Below are 20,029 nucleotides of genomic sequence, written 5' to 3' on the forward strand. Positions count from 1 at the left end.
GGTCGGGCTGGGCTTTGGGTTTTGACCCTGAAACACAAGGCCGACCGCTATCTTCTCTGCTGCGTTATAAACCTGGGTCATTGGGCCTTCCGAGCCCAATGCATTTCACTCTCCACCATGTAGTACTCTCTCCGTCCCGATCATACTTTTATCTCTTCTAAGGGCATATTTGTTTGAGCTAGAGATTTTAAACAGATATTTGATTTATGGAAAATTGGATTAAAAGCGTACAAAAGATGGTAGCTGTTTGGCAATATAGGGTTGTAGATTTGTGACATTTATTTCATTTCTCTTCCTTTACGCTTTCCTCTCCACTCCCTTTCTCAAACCACATATAGTTATGGATAAGATAGCAATGGTGTACGATAGGTGAATATGTGTGCCACAATCTAATCAAAAGTGGTGAAAGATGAACTGCTGGGTTGTGACAGTCTAGTATGGATTAGTATGGATTGTAGAATCTAAATGAAAAACTATACATTTGTTTCAGCACCAGATTGGATGTGTCTGTTTGGCAAAGCTCCCAGAGTAGTTTCTAAGATAAATTCAAGAGAAGCTCAACCAAATAGTTTTTCAAAGCAAAATGATTTATGAACTAACTTTTTTTGATTCACTTTTCGTATAGGATCCTTTTCTCCATATAAATTTTATCATAAACAATCACTTTTTGCTACAGAATCAGCTCCCACAAAGAATTGAAAAGCAGGTCGAGCTCTACTAAACAGATCCTAAAATCCACAACCCACAATGCAAAACGGGTAATCATGAAATGTAGCACCAACCTGATTAGTCTAAGTAACAATGCATTTTTATGTTGGGGATCCCTTAATGCAATTGTGATCAAGAACGGATTAGTACTTGAACATGATCCAATCCAATCAGCCTTGCAACCTGTAATGATATACTCCCTTCCTATCTAGAACGGTACAAATTAATTTTTGAGTAAATTGCACACCAGGTCCCCAAACTTGGCCCGAGGTTTCACTTATGTCCCTAAACTCTCGAATCGTCCACTTGGGTCCCTAAACTCTTTCAAGTGGTTCATTAGCCATCCAAAACACACCAGCGCAGCACCCTTTGCCGACGTGGCACACCACGCGGGACCGGCCCTATGGTGGTTTTGCAAAAAGGTCCCTACCCGTTAGATTTGGTCAAACACTAGTCCTCGGCGTCTCCTCGACTTCCTCGGCTGAGAGGGAGGAGAGGCGACAGGCGGCGGCGGGGTTCCGCGGCAAGGGGAGGGGATTCGGCGATGAGGGCGACGAGGTTCGGCGGCGAGGAGCACGCAAGGGGGACTGGAGCTTCGCGAAGCATCGGACATTGGAGGCTGCGAGGAACTCCATGGCTCTGATTCGCCGCACGGAAGGGGATCCAGCCCTTGACTACGGTGAGTTCCTTTGCCATGGTAGAAACTAGGGTTTGGTAGGAGTAGCTCATGTTGTGGGTGCGAAGGCTCTAATTTAATGTGCTTGAAGGTAGGGTTTGCTGAATCCAGTCCCGAATTTGATTGCATTTGTGTTTAGCTTGAGTTCTTGTGCTATGATTGATGTATGCCATGGTTATTGTAGGCCCTGAGTCGACAGAGTTTTCAGTAGGGGTCCATCATCCTGGTTTTCTCTGTGGAGTTGGGGTTAACCGAATGTATGTAGATGCAATTGTTTCTTGGTTTAATCACTGTGATGGAGAAAGTTGGTCCTTTTTCTAGATTGAAGAGATTATTGGGATGCTAGGATATGTGGTGACTGCACCCAACCTTAGAATCTATTGGTTACTGCTTGGAAAGTCTCTGGCTGATGGCTTGAGGATTGTAAGTTTAGATGAAAAAATAATAGTGATGAAGCAGATAACTCATAAGTATTTTAATCACCACAATCAAGTTGCCAAGAACTTTGATGACATTGTGTTGGACCCAATTGTTGTGCTGCCCAAGGTGATGAATCCTAAAAAGATTACTTATATAGAGAAGAAAGAGGGTGAGAAATTGCCAGAATTTTGCAGCAACATCAAGTGCAGTAAGGATGACCAATTTTCAGAAGATGAGCCTGAAAGTGATGATGAGGAAGACTCTAACTTTGTGGATAGTGACTATGAGGTAGAAGATGATGATTTTGACCTCTTTGTTGACAATGTGGTGGATGAGGAGTGCATTGATCAGGGTGCAGGAAAGGGGAAGAAGAAAGTCAATGAAGATGATTTAATGATGTATGATGCTGATAATAATTATGCTTCAACAGATGATGACATGGAGTTGCCACAAACAGCTGAAGGGAAAGGTTTCAAGTTCAGAACCTTTAAGGCAGGACAATCCAGTTTTTAAAGTAGGGATGTTACTTCTGTTGAGATATTGAGGAAAGCTATCACAGAATATAATTTGAAAGAAAGAGTAGAAATAAAGTTGCCAAGGAATGATAGGAGAAGGGTTATAGCATATTGTACATATGGGTGGCCATGGAATATGTATGCATCCTTTGACAGTAGTGCCAAAGCTTTCATGGTGAAGACCTATTGTGGCACTCATAACTGTTAGAAAGAGTGGGTTCTCAAGAAATGCACTGCTACATGGTTTGCAGAGAAGTATTTGGAGACCTTTGGAGCTGATGAGAAGATGAGCTTGACAAATTTTGCCAAAACTGTGTAGAAAGACTGAAATTTGACTCCTTCAAGGACCACGCTTTGGAGAGCTAGGAGATTGGCACTGTTGGCACTGTAGAAAATATATGGTGATAAGGTAGAATAGTACAATAAACTCTGGGATTATGGTTCTGAGTTGAGGAGGAGTAATCCTGGAACCACTTTTCACCAATACCTGAGTGAAGGACATTTTAGCACATGTTACATGTCCTTAGATGCATGCAAGAGGGGGTTTCTAAGTGCTTGTAGGCCAATCATTTGCCTGGATGGATGCCACATAAAGACCAAGTTTGGTGGGCAGCTCCTTACTGTTGTTGGAATGGACCCAAATGATTGCATATACCCCATAGCAATTGTTGTGGTTGAGGTGGAATCTCTAGCGACCTGGAAATGGTTTTTGAAGACTCTGAAGGAAGATCTGGGCATAGATAACACATACCTCTGGACATTCATGACAGACAAACAAAAGGTAAAAGATGTTGTTGTAATACATACCCCTACTCTTGTTATTGTAATGCACTAATGCCTATTATAATACCTACTACATGGTCTAATTCCTGCTGTGCAACAAGTATTTCCAGAGGCTAAGCATAGATTTTGTGTGAGGCACCTTTACCGGAACTTCTAGATGCACTTCAAAGGGGAGAATCTAAAGAACCAACTTTGGGCCTATGCAAGATCCAGTTCAATAAGAAAGTGGAACATGAATATGGAAGCCATGAAAACTCTAGATAAAGATGCCTATGAATGGTTAGAACAGATACCACCAAATACCTGGGTGAGGGCTTTCTTCACTGACTATGCAAAGTGTGACATTCTCTTGAACAACAACTGTGAAATGTTTAACAAGTACATCTTAGAAGCCAGAGAGTTGCCAATCCTTAGTATGCTGCAGAGGATTAAGAGACAGCTCATGACCAGGCACTACAATAAGGAGAAAGAGATGCTTGAGCAGTGGAGTGCCTCTGGCAATGTGTGTCCCAAAATAAGGAAGAAGTTGCTGAAGAATGCAGGGTATGCCAATACTTGCTATGCAGTTCTAGCTGGTAAAGGAATTTTTCAGGTGCAATCTGGAGACTTTCAATACATTATGGATATTATTGGCAGGCACTGTGACCATAGATGGTGGGATTTGACAGGATTATCCATAGTCATAAATCTCTTGCTTGAGGCATGAAAGAATACCCACAGAGTCAGTTGTGCCTAATTGCTACACTGTTCAGGCATTTGCTACTGCTTATGGTTTTAGTATATGGTTATGTGGAGATAAGAGTACTTGGGCAAGAGTTGTTAGTGCCCCAAAAGTTCTGCCTCCACACTATAAGAAGAAGGTTGGTAGGCTAACAAAATCAAGGAGAAAGCAACCACATGAAGTTAAAGGCAAAGAAGTGTCCAAGATGACAAGGCATGGACTGGAGATACATTGTTCACACTACAAGGAATCTGGCTACAACTCTACTGGCTGGTCACTAAAAAAGAAAGGTCTTAAGCCAAATCAAATGCTTAAGAGGAAGGCACCACCACCACAAGCAGACAATGCTGAAGAACATGTATTCATTCAGGTATTAACAAGCTGCCACCAATTTATTTTTGTCCTATTATCCAAACTTATCTGTTGGTCATCTTTTTTCAATACTGTAGGAAAAGCACAACCTACTGTACAAGGATGCCATACCAATTCAGGAACAAGTGCCTAACCCAATGGCAGCTCAGATTACTGAACTGATATGCTAATTGCTCTAACACATTTAACTTTCAAATTATCTAACACAAATATGTCCATTTGTGCAGCCAAAACCAACAACTAGAGTTGGTGAAAAAGTATAACCATTTCCTAATTGTGCCTTCATCCAATCGTACCTACTTGCAGCAAGACCAGTGCCACTAACCACAACAACCAAAGAAGGCTGAGCTAAGATGACCAAGAAGCCAAGAAAGAACCCGGCATCAGAAAAGAAGGAGAAGAAGCTAGAACCAGCAAAGAAGAAGCCAATAATAGCAGGAAGGAAGAAGAATCCAGCACTAGGAAAGAAGGATTAGGCAGTTGTTCCCTAGTGCTTTTGTACAGCCAGGATGCATGCTTTTGTCCACGCATCTATGAAGCTTTTGCATATCACTGAGTTCTCTTTTATGTAGTTCACATGGGAAAGATAGGGTAGGATATGCCAACAGCTAGTATTTTGTTGTCCAAATAGTGGCTGTAAGGTTCAAATCTCTTGTGCTCAACTTATTGTAGTCAAGATCTAAAAAATATGAAAGATTGCATGGTACAATGAATGGATGGTTAATCTTCCCCAATGTGTGTTCTCACTTCATGACACAATGAATGACATTGCAAAGGTCTTCCATTACTTGGAAATAGAGTTCATACATTGCACTATATACATAGGTAGACACACTACTAACTCTGAGATACATTTCAAACAGCTGCCATTACTAGGATACACGGATGATGAATTTCTTTCTTTCACTTCATGAGGTTAACAAACAAGTTCAGCACCATCACAAACAGCACACAAACACTAACAAAACATAGAATCTTCAGCGAATTCACTATTTCTTTCCCAACTTCACTCCCTTCCGTTGGCAAGCCAATCCGAGCCATAGCACAGGCACCTGCTTCAGCTTCTGCTTGCATTCTGCCGCCACGACTAGAGAGGATGCCCTTCTGCTCAAGCGCTTTCATGTAATCGTCTTCCCAGTACCAAAAAGGACAGCACCTTCAAGCACCTTTTATGAACATGACACATTTCTTACCTTTGACCACCTTATGGTTATTTACCTTTTCTCTCTTATAATGTCCAAGCCCATCCTTTTTGTTAGGATATCTTCTATTGATGTAGTTAACCTTAGGCTTGGGCTTGATATTGCCTTCATATCCATTTTTTACTAACATGTTCATGCTCTCAAGTTGAGCATCCTTTGCTTGGCAACTTCTCTAGCTTTGCCATGTTAGTAACACAAGTTTGAACGCCAATTTTATACCATTTGGATCAACCTTCACTTGTGGAGACATTGAAGTTAAGAGTTGCTTTAGAATTGGTTTTGGTGCTTTTCCAAAGAGCATTATATCTAACTTTAAGACCATTGTATTTGGTTGTTAAGCATGAAAAACTTTCTTGAACTTTACTATGAGTGGCCTTTAGGGAAGCTAGAGATTCATTTATCAAAGTGTTCTCCTTTGACATCCTCTCATTTTAATCATTAGCTAGAGACAAGTCAATAGCTAATTTTTCAACCTTCACATTTTCTTTGGCAAGAGATTTCTTTAAGGCAAGGTTTCTCTCCTTCTTAAGGATGAGCAAGTCCTCTTACCTATCAAGGCACTCTCTCTTTTTCTCCAATTTTTCCATAAGCTTTTTAATTTCTTTAAAACCTTTCTTCCCAAACTCTTTTATCATATAAGCTCTATTTTGTTCTTCCTCATCTTCCAAATTATTTTGTGCACTATTAGATGTGGAGGAAGGATGAGAAAGAGAGATTGATGATTCTTGTACCTTAATTCCTCTTGCCATGAGACAGAAAGGAGCGGCATCTTCATCATCGGAGATGTTGGTAAAGAGCTTCCTTAAAGATTTGGGTGTGGCTAGAGTTGCCATACCTTCATGATCGGAGTCTTCATGACTAGACTCCCACTCTTGACCAATATGAGCATGACCTTGATATTTTTTGTTATAGTCCTTGCTCTTCTCCTTTTCTTTGTTCTTCAATTGTAGGCAATCGGCAATATAATGGTCCACTTCTTTGCACCCATTGCACCTTCTTTGTGATGGCTTTTTCTTATCATCACCACCTTTTTTGTAATACTTCTTCTTCATGAACTTCTTTAAGTTTCTCAAGACCAATGCTATTTCTTCAACGGTGGAATCTTCATCACTTGAATCTTCCTTGTTTGACTTGAGGGCTTTGGGACTTGATTCAACATTGTCACTTAAGCTAGCACTGAGTGTGACATTCTTGTTGATCTTGTGGCTAAGTGACTTGATTACATCTCTCTCAACCAACTCTTGATGGAGAATTTCACCAAGAAGTTGATTGGGTGTCTTGGTCTTGAATTTTGGATCTCTTCTAATCATTGTTGCAAGAGTAGGGTTCCTAGGTGTGAAAGCCCTAAGCAACTTTTTTATCACCTTGTAAGAGTAGGGTTCCAAGAGATCTAATGTCCAACATAAGGATCATTAGTCTATCATACATTTGTTTCACGGTTTCTTCATCATGCATGACAAAGTGCTCCAACTCTCCTTGCAACAAATTCATCTTACCTTCTCTAACTTCATTGGTACCCTCATGAGCCTCTCTCAATGTATCCCAAATTTTCTTAGACACTTCGACATTGAGGATTTTGTTGACTTCTTGGCACAAATAGAGCTTGTGATGACGCTTACGGCTTGCGTATTTCGGAAGTAGTCTTGAGCTTGTTCGGATGTGGGTTCACCATTCGTAGGCGAAGTCACACCTACAGCCACAACTTCCCAAATAGAGCGGTGAAGCCCGTAGAGATGCATTTTCATGTCGTAAGATCACTTGGGATAATACATCCCATCAAAGAAAGGGGCTTTTCCCAAGTGGACCGACTGAAATTATGAAGAAGGATATTGAATAAAAGCATAGTTACGAGGAACTTGATGTAACCCAAAGAAAGGATGCTTCTCGCTTTCTTTCTTGATTCGCTTCTTCATCAATTTCTTGGCTTTCTTCTCAATCTTGGCCTTCATCTTCTCTTTTCTCCTTCTTCTTGCTTCCAAGTCTTCACCCTCGCCTTCATCACTTGAACTTGAATCTTCACTTGATATGGATCCATGGATAGAGGGTGGACGACTTGTTTGGCTAAAGGGGTTCATGGTACTTCCCCCAAGGCCTAGACCGGCAGTGGCTTGAGCAGCGGCAGCTTTGGAGACGTCGGCGGTGCCGTCCCCAATTTGAGACATCTTGTTATACCTTAGCGGTTAAGCCTTAATCAAGAGATTAGGCTTTGATACCAATTAAAAGAATCTTGGTGATGCCTAGAGGGGGGTGAATAGGTGTATCTGAAAATTTCTGAAAAATATTCGCAACAGTTAAACCTGTTGGAACTTCCGCTCCTATGTAGGAAGTTTCGATGGGTCGGAACTTTCGACACTGGACCAGAACTTCCGACAAAAGGAAAGTTCTTATACGAAATTCCAAAATTAAACTTGAAACTACAGAGTCTAGCTAAATTAAAAGTTGTGCAAAGATATTAGGAGACTTCTGCAAGTGATCTTTTCAAGCACAACAACTTGAGTACGTAGATCGGCACTGAAAAATATCCAGACCCCTTAGTGGGTTTTGGTGATAGATGACAAAGCACATGTATATTTAATCGTGTTATCAAGCATGTGTGCAGGTGCTAAGGGTGAACAAGCAAAGCGTATTACGAAGCATGACCCCTCAAAAAGAAATGACAAATGGTGTTTCAAATTTACTTGAAGATTAGATTTTATTTTGAAATTGAGTATACGAACGCCGTACTATCAAGAGGGACTTTGATCTATAGGTGTTGACATGGTAGTTGTGCTCAAAAAAACCTACAAAAATCATGAGAATCAAACCTACCACTATAAACAATCTTCTTGTGAAATCTCCTGCTAAACCCGGAGTGTCCGGATCCTGATTCGGAATGTCTAGACAGAGATGCCGGAGTATCCGGACATATACCAGGAGTCTCCGGGTAACTGTTCCCCGTCCGTAAAATTCTCTGAGGCCGGAGTCTCCGGACCGCAGTGTCCGGAGTATCCGGACATAAACCCGGAGTATCCGGGTACCCTTTCACCAACAGCTAGTTTTCTGTGAGAGGGGGTATAAATACCCCCCATACCCCTTCACTCACATTCTCTCTTGCTCACTTCGACCAGAAATGCCCACAAGCAAAAGAAGAGCTCTCTCACTCCCCCTTTCTTCATTCTTGAGTGATTTCCTTTGGGGATTCAAGTGAGATTGTTGCAAGAGCAAAGATTTATGCAAGTGAGCCTCCATTCCATCTCTTGAGCACATCATTCTTGTCTAGCCGGTGAATTCAAGTTTGTTACTCTTGGAACTTCAAGCTCCTAGACGGCTAGGCATCGCTCGTAAGTTCTCAGGCAAGTTGTGAGCATCACGAGAAGTTTGTAATTGTCATTCCTCTCAGAGGAACACATAGTAAGTGACCTTAGGTTTGAGCGTTGGTCTCACCCTTGGAAGAGGAGCATAGGAGTTCTTGCGCACCATCTCTTCAATCATTCCTCAACGGAGACGTAGCTCCTTTGGGAGTAAACTTCGGGAAACAAATTCTGTCTCTCTTTTGTGCTCCTTACTTGTTTTATTGGTTATTTACTTGTGAGACTAACTTTCTAGAGTTTGAGGTCGATCTACTATTATACAAGTCTCTAGAGCAAGACAACTCGTGAGAAATGCTCCAAAGCTACCACTAGCTCTTGTAAATTTACTCGATCTAAATTACAGCTTCAGTATCTTTATTTTTGTGTAGATTGTTTCATACCCGGATAGTCCGAACATAATATCTGGAAACTTCGGACACAAAGTCAAGAGTATCCGGATATATATCTGGAGTATCCGGACATCTGGCTTACTGACAGTGTTGAAAGTATTTTTAAGTTTCAGATTAGCCTATTCACCGCCTCTAGGCATCTTGAGGTCCTTTTAGTCATAAAATAAACTCTCGGTCAACAAGAACTAAATAAATGCAATAAGCACAAGACGCAAAAGATTTGTTCCTAAAGTTCACTCCTAATAAGGAAGCTACGTCTCCGTTGATGAGCTCACAAAGGGCAGAGTCTTACACCAACCCTTTTCCTCCCTCAATCAACCACAAATGAGGATTGAGTCACTTACTATAAAATCCACGAAGGATGGGTAATTCCCGGGACGCACACACATAGCAGGATGCTCAACTGGGCGACGCTGAATCATCTAGAAGCAACCTTGAAGAGTAACAAATGCGAATTGATGGATGAAGTTGCTTTAAGTGCTCTTGAGATGAACATGACTACCTTCTCACTCAAGTGCTCTAGCCTCACACCTCAATCTTGCTCTCACCTAAGTCCTAGCTCGAATCAACTTAAGGATTATCTCTTGGAGGGAGTGAGAAGAAGGATTTCAAGCTCTAGGAGGTGTTCTTTTTGTGGAAAGACAGCAGCCCATGAATGAGGGGCTGAGGGGGTATATATACCTAAGTCCCAAAAACTTGATGTTAGAGTGCAGAATAAGTGATTGTCGGAACTTCCAATCCGAGATCGAAACTTCCGACACTATTAAAACAAGCCGGCCGAGGACCCCCCAGTCGGAACTATTAACCAACTTCCAATAGGGGTCGGAACTTCCGACCCACTGTCGGAACTTCCGACACTCACAAAAACAGTGAGAAAAACTTAGTGCACAAGTGTGTGATTTGTGTCTCTCATGGGTAGTTGGCATCTAAATTAAGCACTTTGACATCTTTAAGCCATCCATTCGCATCCCTCTTAATAGTACGGTGTTTCCTATACTCAAATTCAAAATAGAGAATAAATAAAGATCTCTTTTGAGCTCCATCACCGTCTATCCAGTAAATTGGTGTCTTTTCACGCAAATATTTTATTTCATTGAATTTTAACCTTTCCATATCTGGATAAACACATTAGCTACTTAATTATGCATATCATCAACACCAAAATTCACTTGGAGGGCCAAATGCACTTTCAAGAACAGGCTACAAAAGAAGATTCACCCTTTGCTCCAGTCCTTCCGTGACCTCCGCTGAGAACTCTAATCCCTCCGCATTCTGTGCACCAGATGAGCGGGAGCTGAGCACCACTCACCGGATTGGAGCCCGACGCTGCAGATTCACTGTACATGGCACCAGGGGAGGAGGCGGCGGCGCCGGGAAGAAGCGGCGTCGGCGGCAGCGGGGAGCTGGCGGCGGGAGGAGGGAGGGGGACCACAAGGAACCCTATCCGATTGGGAGGCTGGCCAAATAAACTAATTTGGCCTCGAGCAATGGCTCATATGCTAAATGGCTGGTCCGGCGTGGCATGCCACGTCGGCAAAGGGTGTTGCGCTGGCAGGTTATGGACAGCTGATGAACCACTTAAAAGAGTTTAGGGATCCAAGTGGACGATTTGAGAGTTTAGGGATCTAGGTGAAACCTCAGGACAAGTTTGGGGACCTGGACTGCAATTTACTCTTAACTTTTTAGACAGATTAATATAATTGATAATGTGGAAATACTCACATGTTCTTATTTGTTAGTTGTATGCAACTAACGAGATATTCTAAAATTACGGTCATAAGTTAATTTTGATATTCAAATAAAACTGACTAGTTGGGTCCAGTGTTCAAGCTACTAATTTAACAAAAAAAATCGAGGGGACTGGTAAGATCGGTAGGCTAATTTTCATCAAAATTTGTAATTTTTTGCTAAATTCTGATTGAAAATTAGAAACTTTAGGTGATTTCAGGCTAAAAAAATAGTCATAATACCGGTATGACAATTGCTCGGCCACCATCGGTAAGACCGATTTTCACCGAATATAAGCGATGTTCGCTCTAGTTGGATCCAATTCTTAGAATTACATTTTTTATAGAATATTTACAAACGCTGAGATTTGTGCTTTTCGTTAAGGTCTCGGTGAACCAAAATAAACCCAATCGTATTTCCAAAAATTTTCCTACTCTCCCATTCCATTTTAGCCCCTCCAACAAATGCAATCGACAAAGAAGCAGCACATTTACGCGCCTATTCCGGCGCAGCCTAGCACAGCCGCTGGACGCCCCCAATTGCAACGCTGCCGCTGCCGCTGCCGCTGCCGGCTAGCTAGCCGCGGCACTAGAGATCCTGGGCTGGGTTGGTTCCCCTCCCTGCTGTCTGCTCTGCACTGCACCGTCCGGGGCTTGAGAACTTGCTTGCCCACCGCCGCTGGCGACGCCACCTTGCAAACTTACTGCTCATTTACTTCACTTGCTCATCTTTATGAGCCTCCGTACGGAAACCTTGTTCATCCCATTTCTGACAACAATAAGTGCCCCCGGCGCCAGACTTACAGGATTATTACGTGCGCGGGAGGGCGAGGTACGAGTGGGCTTGTCAACTGGTTTGAAGGGAAGGAAGAGACGTTTCAAGTGTAGCTTGATACAAATTTAAGTAGCATTACTATGGTAGTGAGATTCTTGAATGTTGTTCAACTTTAATCCCTAGTCACCTTTGTCTTAACTTAAATGTTGCAAATTTGCTCAATATTACTATGGTAGCCTTTGTCTTAGGGTGTTTGGTTCCCCTGATGTTTAATTTAAGCCCTGTCACATCGGATGTTTGGATGCTAATTAGAAGTATTAAATATAGACTAATGATAAAATAAATTTCAAAATCTTAGGCTTATTCGCGAGACGAATCTATTAAGCCTAATTAGTTCATGATTAGCCCATATGATACTACAGTAAACATATGCTAATTATGGATTAATTAGACTCAATAGATTTGTCTCGTGAATAAGACTAGGCTTATGCTTTAATTTTATAATTAGCTTATGTTTAGTCTTTCTAATTGACATCGAAACATTCGATGTGATATGATTTAAAATAAGCCTCGGAAAACCAAACACCCTCTTAAATGTTGCAAATCGCACTCGGGCGGTTCATTTTATGAAGCTGCTCTGGTACTACAATGCAAATCTTTGTACAAGCCAGGCTCGTTTTTACAGGCGTTCAAGTGCAGCTGTTATGCCTCTGCCGGTGGTACCAGCGACCAACCAAACCAGCCATTTACTAGTGCAATTTTAAGGCTGTGTTTCGATCATCTGCTGAAACATGTCGGGAAAATCTACCTTTGTATAAGGGGAGACACAGAAAGTTGTTTGTGTGATACTCTGTTTTGAAGTGGTTTTCAGTTTTCAGGTGCACTTTGCTTGCAACAAGAGCTGCAAACTCTTATTTTATTCAAATTTCTTACAGAACTCACTGTGATAGCACTGCAACGCTGATGAAGCGACCGACCAAGAAGTGGCTATCCCATCCAGCTACTACTAGTATTTTCTGAATTGGTTAGGGTGCATGCATGAATGCAGTATTTAATCCCATGTCTGCGCCAAAAGAAAAAAAGGAATGCGAGTTCAATGCAGCCGGTTGAAATGGCTGAGCAAAGGATCTCAGTTACTGCATCTGTTTATTTTCCTTCGCCGTGTGGTGCAGGATCTGTGGTCGTCTGCTATACAGAGGGCGTGAGAAACTGCTTCATTCAATGAACTTAGGACTGTCAGTGTTTCTGCAGCTACTACCATCACCTTCCATCTAGCATTTGAAAGAAGCTTCTTCACATCATCAGTGGAACTAATGAAGTTTACTGGTATGTAAGCCATGGCCCTGTTCGTTTCCTACCATCTAAATTTTAGACCCATCGTATCAAAGAGAATCTTATCATTTAGAAGTATTAAATAAAATCTAATTACAAAACTTTTTGCACAGATAGGTGCTAATTCGCGAGACAAATTTAATGAGCCTAATTAATCCATAATTTGCCACAGTGATGCTACAGTAATCATCCGCTAATCATGGACTAATATACCTCATTAGATTCGTCTCGCGAATTAGCCCTAGGGTTCTGTAATTAGTTTTGTAATTAGACTTTATTTAATACTTCTAAATGATAAGATTCTCTTTGATGTGACCCCTCTAAACTTTAAACCTCAGGAAACGAACACACCCATAGTATTTCTTTACGTTACAGGGATGAGCGAGTAACCAGAGTCAATTTCAGAATGTGCCACCACATTGGTTCCAAAGAAATAAGTCCGTACATGGACAACTTGGAAGGCAATATCAAGAAAATAAGTGGTACAAATTTACACTGACCCAAGGTCACATCACAACACTGTTCTCTGAGGCATTATCCACAAATTCTGGTGTTGCTTTATTGGCTTGTTGGTGGCTGAGCTCACAGTCACAGATGACCAAAAACTCTATCAATGAGGAGCAGTGTCCCAGCATGAGTGAAACATGGTCCTTCTATCAATGAGGAGCAGTTTCCCAGCATCTGTTCACCGCTTGACAAGAATAGGGACGGTTAATTGTCTAACGGCAGCCGAGAGCAGAGGACAACCTGCACAGAGAAATAACATTATGAATTTTGACCAGACAGATAAGAACTTCCAATACACAAGGGAAAAACACTCGGATACTTACGGTGCAAACTTCTTTATAGACAATACTTTCCTCCTAAGTACTCGGGGTACTGGTCCAGTACCCAGAGCACTCGTCGGTCACCCTCAAACTGTGGTCAGCCGGGGCGGTGATCACTCCGGCGCGGCTTCAATAGTACCACTTGACGCGTCAACTGCAATGGTGGGCATGCCCTGTCCCCTCGCAGTGTCATCCCTGATCTCCTCTTCAACCGTACCCCTGCTATGTTTGGGGTTCGGGGAGCTACTGATAAGAATCAAGAAGAAGGGGGAATTCCAATCACAAACGCCCAAGCGAAAGCAGGAAAAGTACTGGGAATGCAATGACAAGCACTCACCTTGATGTTCTGATGTCACCGCCACTTGGTGAGGCGCTGGCCTTGCGCTTCCGAGCGGTGGCTCTTGGACCCCTCGGATGGCTAGGCAAAAGATCACCACCAGGAGGGCTTCTCACTCTGGCCTTTTATCACTTCAGGCAGTGTGCGATTATCGTCGTTGTCCTAATCATCGTCCGCACTGACTGGATCAAAGGAAGGACGGTAGATTAGCTTCTGGTACGCCGATGGCTGCAGATGCCGTAGACGAGTGATCTCCGGCATTGGCGGCATACTTCTATATACATTCACATCCTGCTGCAATAAGATCGACAGATGAGTTAGTATCACTCAAGACAAGATTACAGTATAGAAGGATACATATACATCCATGCTTTGGAGGATCCTTAGCAGAGTACATCTTTGGGACATAGGGCACTGTCTCAGCACCCATGAGTACCCGGCTCACTCGAACTACGGCATCATCTCGCTGAATCGGCTCTGCAAAAAATCGAGAAGGGTCTAAGACTCCAAGAAAGTTGAAGCAAAACCTCGCCCGCTTCTGCATTGGCTGGATCCGCTGCTGATCCATGAGAATATCACCACTATGCTAGTGACGCCCGCATCCCTTTGCTTTTTGATCATACTGAGCAATTCTGGGATATGGCTTTCATCCTGACAGACTACTCGAAAATTTGTAGGAAATGTATTTTTTCTCCATCCCCTGCCTTAGCTGCAGCCCAGGACCTCTAACCTCGTACGAGACCTTATCGTTGGGTTGGTACTTGAGGTGGAAAAGTTAGGTGAAAAGATCAAAGTGCGGCTCTATTCCTAAGAATACTTCGTAGAACTGAATAAAGATGGAAATGTGAAGGATGGAGTTGGGATTAAGATGATGCAATTGGATTCCATAGTAGAAGAGGAGACCACGCAAAAAATCAGAAGTCGGGAGGGCTAATCCTCGCTCGATGAAGTAATGAAAGAGAACTATCTCATCAACTCCTTCATATGGCCTTTTATTCCCAATGGCAGGGCGCCACTGGATGACGTCCTTGCTCTGAAGATAAGCTTTGGAGCACTTACTTGGTTTCCACCTGTCTTCGGTGGTGGTGGCGGCCTTACACTCCTTTTCTTTCCCCTTGGAGGCACCTCGCTTGTTGCCGACCATCCTTGTTGTCACGAGATGCTTCACTCGCATGCGCTCGGGGCTACAATCAGAGAGGTGGCGGAGTAGGGCTTTTGGGGGGAGGAGGATGAACTGGGCGACTACTTCTTGCAATACAAATGACCTAGATCTAACTCAGGAAGTGGCAGCGGCTGCAAGACAGAGGAAGACGAAAGGCTCGAGGAGTAAAAAGCACAAGTGAAGGGTGAGTGAAACCCTAGGTCACCGCGCGGTTAAATAACCAGCGGCGGGCCAAAGTTCACTGGACAGAATGCAAAGAGTTTTTTCCAGGATAAGATTTGTTTTGAGCGGTAATTTCTGGAATTTTTGGGAAAGTTATTTGTTTAACTATTTTTTCAGGGATAACGTCCCGAAAAAAGAGGTTTTCGAATTTCCAAACCAATTTACCCATTTTAATCATCAATTCAAACTCTGACTTTTTTACACAACCCATGCCACGACCTTTTGGATCTTTTTTTCCAAACCTGGGAATTTGGATTAAAGGCTCGGGGGCTGCGGGACACGTGTCATCGATGACTTATTTTTCAATCCTTTTAGAAGATAAGGACGGAAGATTCAAGACTAATTTTACCCTCAGCCTGATTCTTCGATTCAACCTAAGGCTCGGGGGGCTACTCCATATGGAGTGCTGAGTTTAATCGCACCCCATATAAAAGAAGACTTGAAAACTACTCGGGGCATGAGTACCTCACAGCCCCGATGCAGCCAAGGAAGTACTCGGAAGACACCTTCAAGACGAAGTTCAGAAGAACTCGAAGACACCTTCAGAAGTACTCGTAAGCCTGCCGTACTCGACTACGAAGAGCTCGGGGGCTTGTCAGATCCGGGGCCATGGGACTGTGCACATGGCGTACATATTTTAAGATAAGGGATGGGATATGGCCCACGCCCTACATCAGTTGTAACTACTCGTACCGTAGCAGGACTAGTCGAAACAGAAGGAAACTATTAGAGTAGTACTCAGGTAGGATGCCTAAGCTCATACCTGGTTAGGATTTCCATGTAACCCTATCCTCCAGACTATATAAGGGCGGGCAAGGACCCCCTCGAAACACATCAACATCTAAGGCAATACAAACCACCACACAGGATGTAGGGTATTACTCTCTCGGCGGCCCAAACCTATCTAAATCTTGTGTTCCTTGCATTTTCGAGTTCCAGATCTCGGCGACACCCCACCTACAATCTACCACCTCGGGGATATCCCTCGGGTGGTGAAGCGTCCCCCCATCAGGGAAGACGTAAAAGTGATGCTTTATCAGTCCCAGGAGGCTGATAACACTTTTATTACATCAAATGGTACATCACCATACAACTCTACGCGGTAATGGGCAGTGAAGCGCCACTATCGCGAGGATTACAACTAAAACCCACACTACTACACTAGCCACGAAAAGAGGGTCATCAGAGTCTTGTGCCATGCGGAACTCCAGCGGTGGCCCTAACCACAGGCAAGACTGGGTGCAGGACGAAACCCTACTCGACGTCTTCGGGGAGGTAGTCTGGATCTTCTGCTGTAAAAAGTAAGAGTGGGGTGAGTACAAATGTACTCAGCAAGTCCAATCACACCCACGGAGGGGGTTATAACAGAAACCAATGCACAGGACAATCCAAGGATAAGGTTATGGTTCATTTGCGGAAAACTCGGTTGTATGCATAGGTTCGTTTAAAAACGTTTTCAAAACAAGTTTTCTAGTACCGAGGAGCATGTGATGTTGATCCACACAGGGTCCAAGTTTTAAGCTGCTACCGGACTCCCCGTCCGCCGTAGCACACGGCACAACTGCCGGACACTTTCCAAACAACCCACACCAGTCCAACCATTCCCAGAGAGAAACACTAGTTATGTGACCACACCATAACTTGCCCAATACCGTGGGCACGGCTATTCGAATAGATTTTAACTCTGCAGAGGTGTGCAACTTTACCCACAGGTGGGGTACCACTGCACGATCACCTTAGTGTCGGTGCAGATCCCAACAAAGCCATTACCCACCTTAGCTAGACCTGACTAGCCACCACGGGATCCATCAAGGGGTCATTCGACCTATCTCCGAGGTTTAACCGGGGCATAAGTCGCACAGAGCTTATCCCTTCTCCTTGATCACCCGTTGCTCTCAGCTCTCCCGATGGCTATTGGACTAACCAGTGGGGTTTATGCTAAGCCGTTGCCCATACAACGGTCAAGTGGTTTGCACGACAGGAAGCTAGGTGAGATGACATATCAACTCGGTCCTTAGGGGTGACAAGATGGATATCTCCCTTCCTTGCTCAACCACACAGGTACGAGCACACCAACGGCAATTCACACAGAAATGCCATCCATCCCGTCTAACTCATCTTTCAAAACCACATTTTATCTCTTCTCACACACACACATTTTTATTTATAAAACAGGTGGCCAAGGAATAGTTATCACGAAACAAGGGGTGGTTATCACAAAACAAGGGTGGCTATCCTACCATGTTTTCTCAAGCAAAACCATGCATTTTTATAAAACAGGCCAGCAGGTTGTGTTCATAAAAACTAGGACAGAAACATGCATCAAAGGGCGGGATTGAACTTGCCATCATCAAATCCTTGTGGGAGGTCCTGATCGAAGCACTGTCCCTCGGGTTCGGGGTTGCAGAACTAGTCCTCGTTTGCTTGATCACAGTCGGGACCTTCCTCGTTCACTCCGTGTCCTACGACGCAAACAAACAGGCACACAATCCAGCGAAAGAACTAAAAGCTTTTATCGTTGAGCTTGAATCGGAAATAATTTAGTTATGGAGATAGGGGTAATATTTTTGGGTGGTTTCTTAATGGCATGGTTAGAACTATACTAGAAAGGGTGTGGTAAAGTTTCGGGTCGATCGGAGATCGTTTGGTACATAAAATGATAAGTTAACGGGGTGTTAGGGTCTAAACAAGGGCCTAGGGACTTGTTTGTAATTACTGAAAAGGACTCGTTTGGAATTTTGGGGAGGGTTTGGGTTATCCTGAAAAAGATAGGGGTTTATTTATAAATGTGTTTATATGGGTGAGGGTTCATTTGCAATTAGAAATGTTGAAGGGGTTTCTTTGGGAAAAGGCTAAAGATGGGTGGGGGTTCCTTAAAGAATAGAGGAAAGGACAGGGGGCTTTGGGCAAATCTGCCCTCCTTCTTCCTCCTCTCGTTGACAGGAAACAGAGGAGGGGGAGGGTTCCTGCGCCGGCCGATTCCGGCGGCCTGGGGCGCGGCGGCAGCCAGGGGTAGGGGTAAAAGAGAGAGGGGGGGGGGGGCAAGGGGATTCCATTCCCGGCCTCACCTTGGACCGAGATGGAGCGAGGGGGCGTGCCCACGAGAGCAGGAGGCGGCGGCGCTAGGCGGCTCGACGTGGCGGCGTTGGGGCTAGGAAGGCGGCGGGCGGTGGCGGTGGAGGCCGTGGGGGAAGGGTGAGCGGGGCGAGGGCCTATTTATAGGCGGAATGAGGCGGTGGGGAGGAGGGGGCCGTACGATGGCCGGTCGTCGAGCTCAGCGGGCGCCATTAATGGCATTCGGCCGCTTGCGGCCGTCGTGGAGCGGGGTGCGAGCGGCGGGTGGCACGGCAGGCGAGGGGCGGCGCGGCCACGCGCAGGGGAGGGCGCGCGCGTGCGCGCACGGCGCGGCGAGGCACGGGCCAGGGGCGGGGGTGTGAGCGGCGGGCGGCACGGCGTGGCGCACGGCCACGCATTGCGCGTGCGCGTCGCGGAGGGAGGCCGGGGCAGGGCTCGTGCGTGGCGTGGGCGGGAGGAGAGGGGCAGCGTGGCTCGGGAGCCAGAGGCCGGGCAGCGCGGCCGGGTGGTGCTCGGGAACAGAGGGAGGAGGGAGAAGAAGGGAAGAAAGGAAGGAAAAGAAAAGGGAGGGAAAGAAAAGGAAAAAGAAAAGGGGAGGAAAAGAAAAGAGAAGGAGAAAGAAAGGAAAATGGGGAAAAAGAAAAGAAAAAAAAGAAATGAGGGAAGGAAAAAGGGAAAGAGAGAAAGGGAGAAAAAGGGGGTGACGCGCGCCGGCGATATTCGCTGAAAGGTGGTCGCGCGCGGTCGACAGACCGCCGAGCGGTGCGGGATGGGACGGCGACGAGGGAAAAGAGGGCACAGCTATCGCGAAGGGGTGGCTGGGCAGACAGCTGGAGTCGGGCGTCAGAACGGCGACGAATCCGGGAGAGGATTAGGGTTTAGGGTTGAGCGAGCTTCGACGACGAAAAGGTTTTGAACAAAAATGTCTTAGCGCGTAATTTGACTTGGCAATTTTCAGGGCATCACAGGTGGGCTTTGAGGTTAAACACTGACACACATAACTTAACTAAATGGAACTTGTGTTTTCTTTAGTTGTTTAATGCTTTCAAGCTTATTTATTCCATCCTAGTTCTTCACCTTGGGGAGCACCTGTGATATTCGTTGAAAAGAAGGATGGTACACAGAGGATGTGTGTTGATTATAGAGCCTTGAATGAAGTTACCATCAAGAACAAGTATCCATTGCCTCATATAGAAGATTTGTTTGATTAGTTGAAGGGAGCCAGAGTATTCTCTAAGATTGACTTGAGGTCAGGATATCATCAGCTGAGGGTACAACCCTCAGATATTTCCAAGATAGCATTTACTACCAGATACAGACTTTATGAATATACAGTAATGTCATTTGGGTTGACCAATGCTCCAGCCTACTTCATGTACCTGATGAATAAAGTGTTCATGGAGTATCTTGACAGGTTCGTGGTGGTGTCCATTGAT

This window comes from Panicum hallii, chromosome 8 (assembly GCF_002211085.1).
Source record: "Panicum hallii strain FIL2 chromosome 8, PHallii_v3.1, whole genome shotgun sequence".
NCBI classification, from domain to species: domain Eukaryota; kingdom Viridiplantae; phylum Streptophyta; class Magnoliopsida; order Poales; family Poaceae; genus Panicum; species Panicum hallii.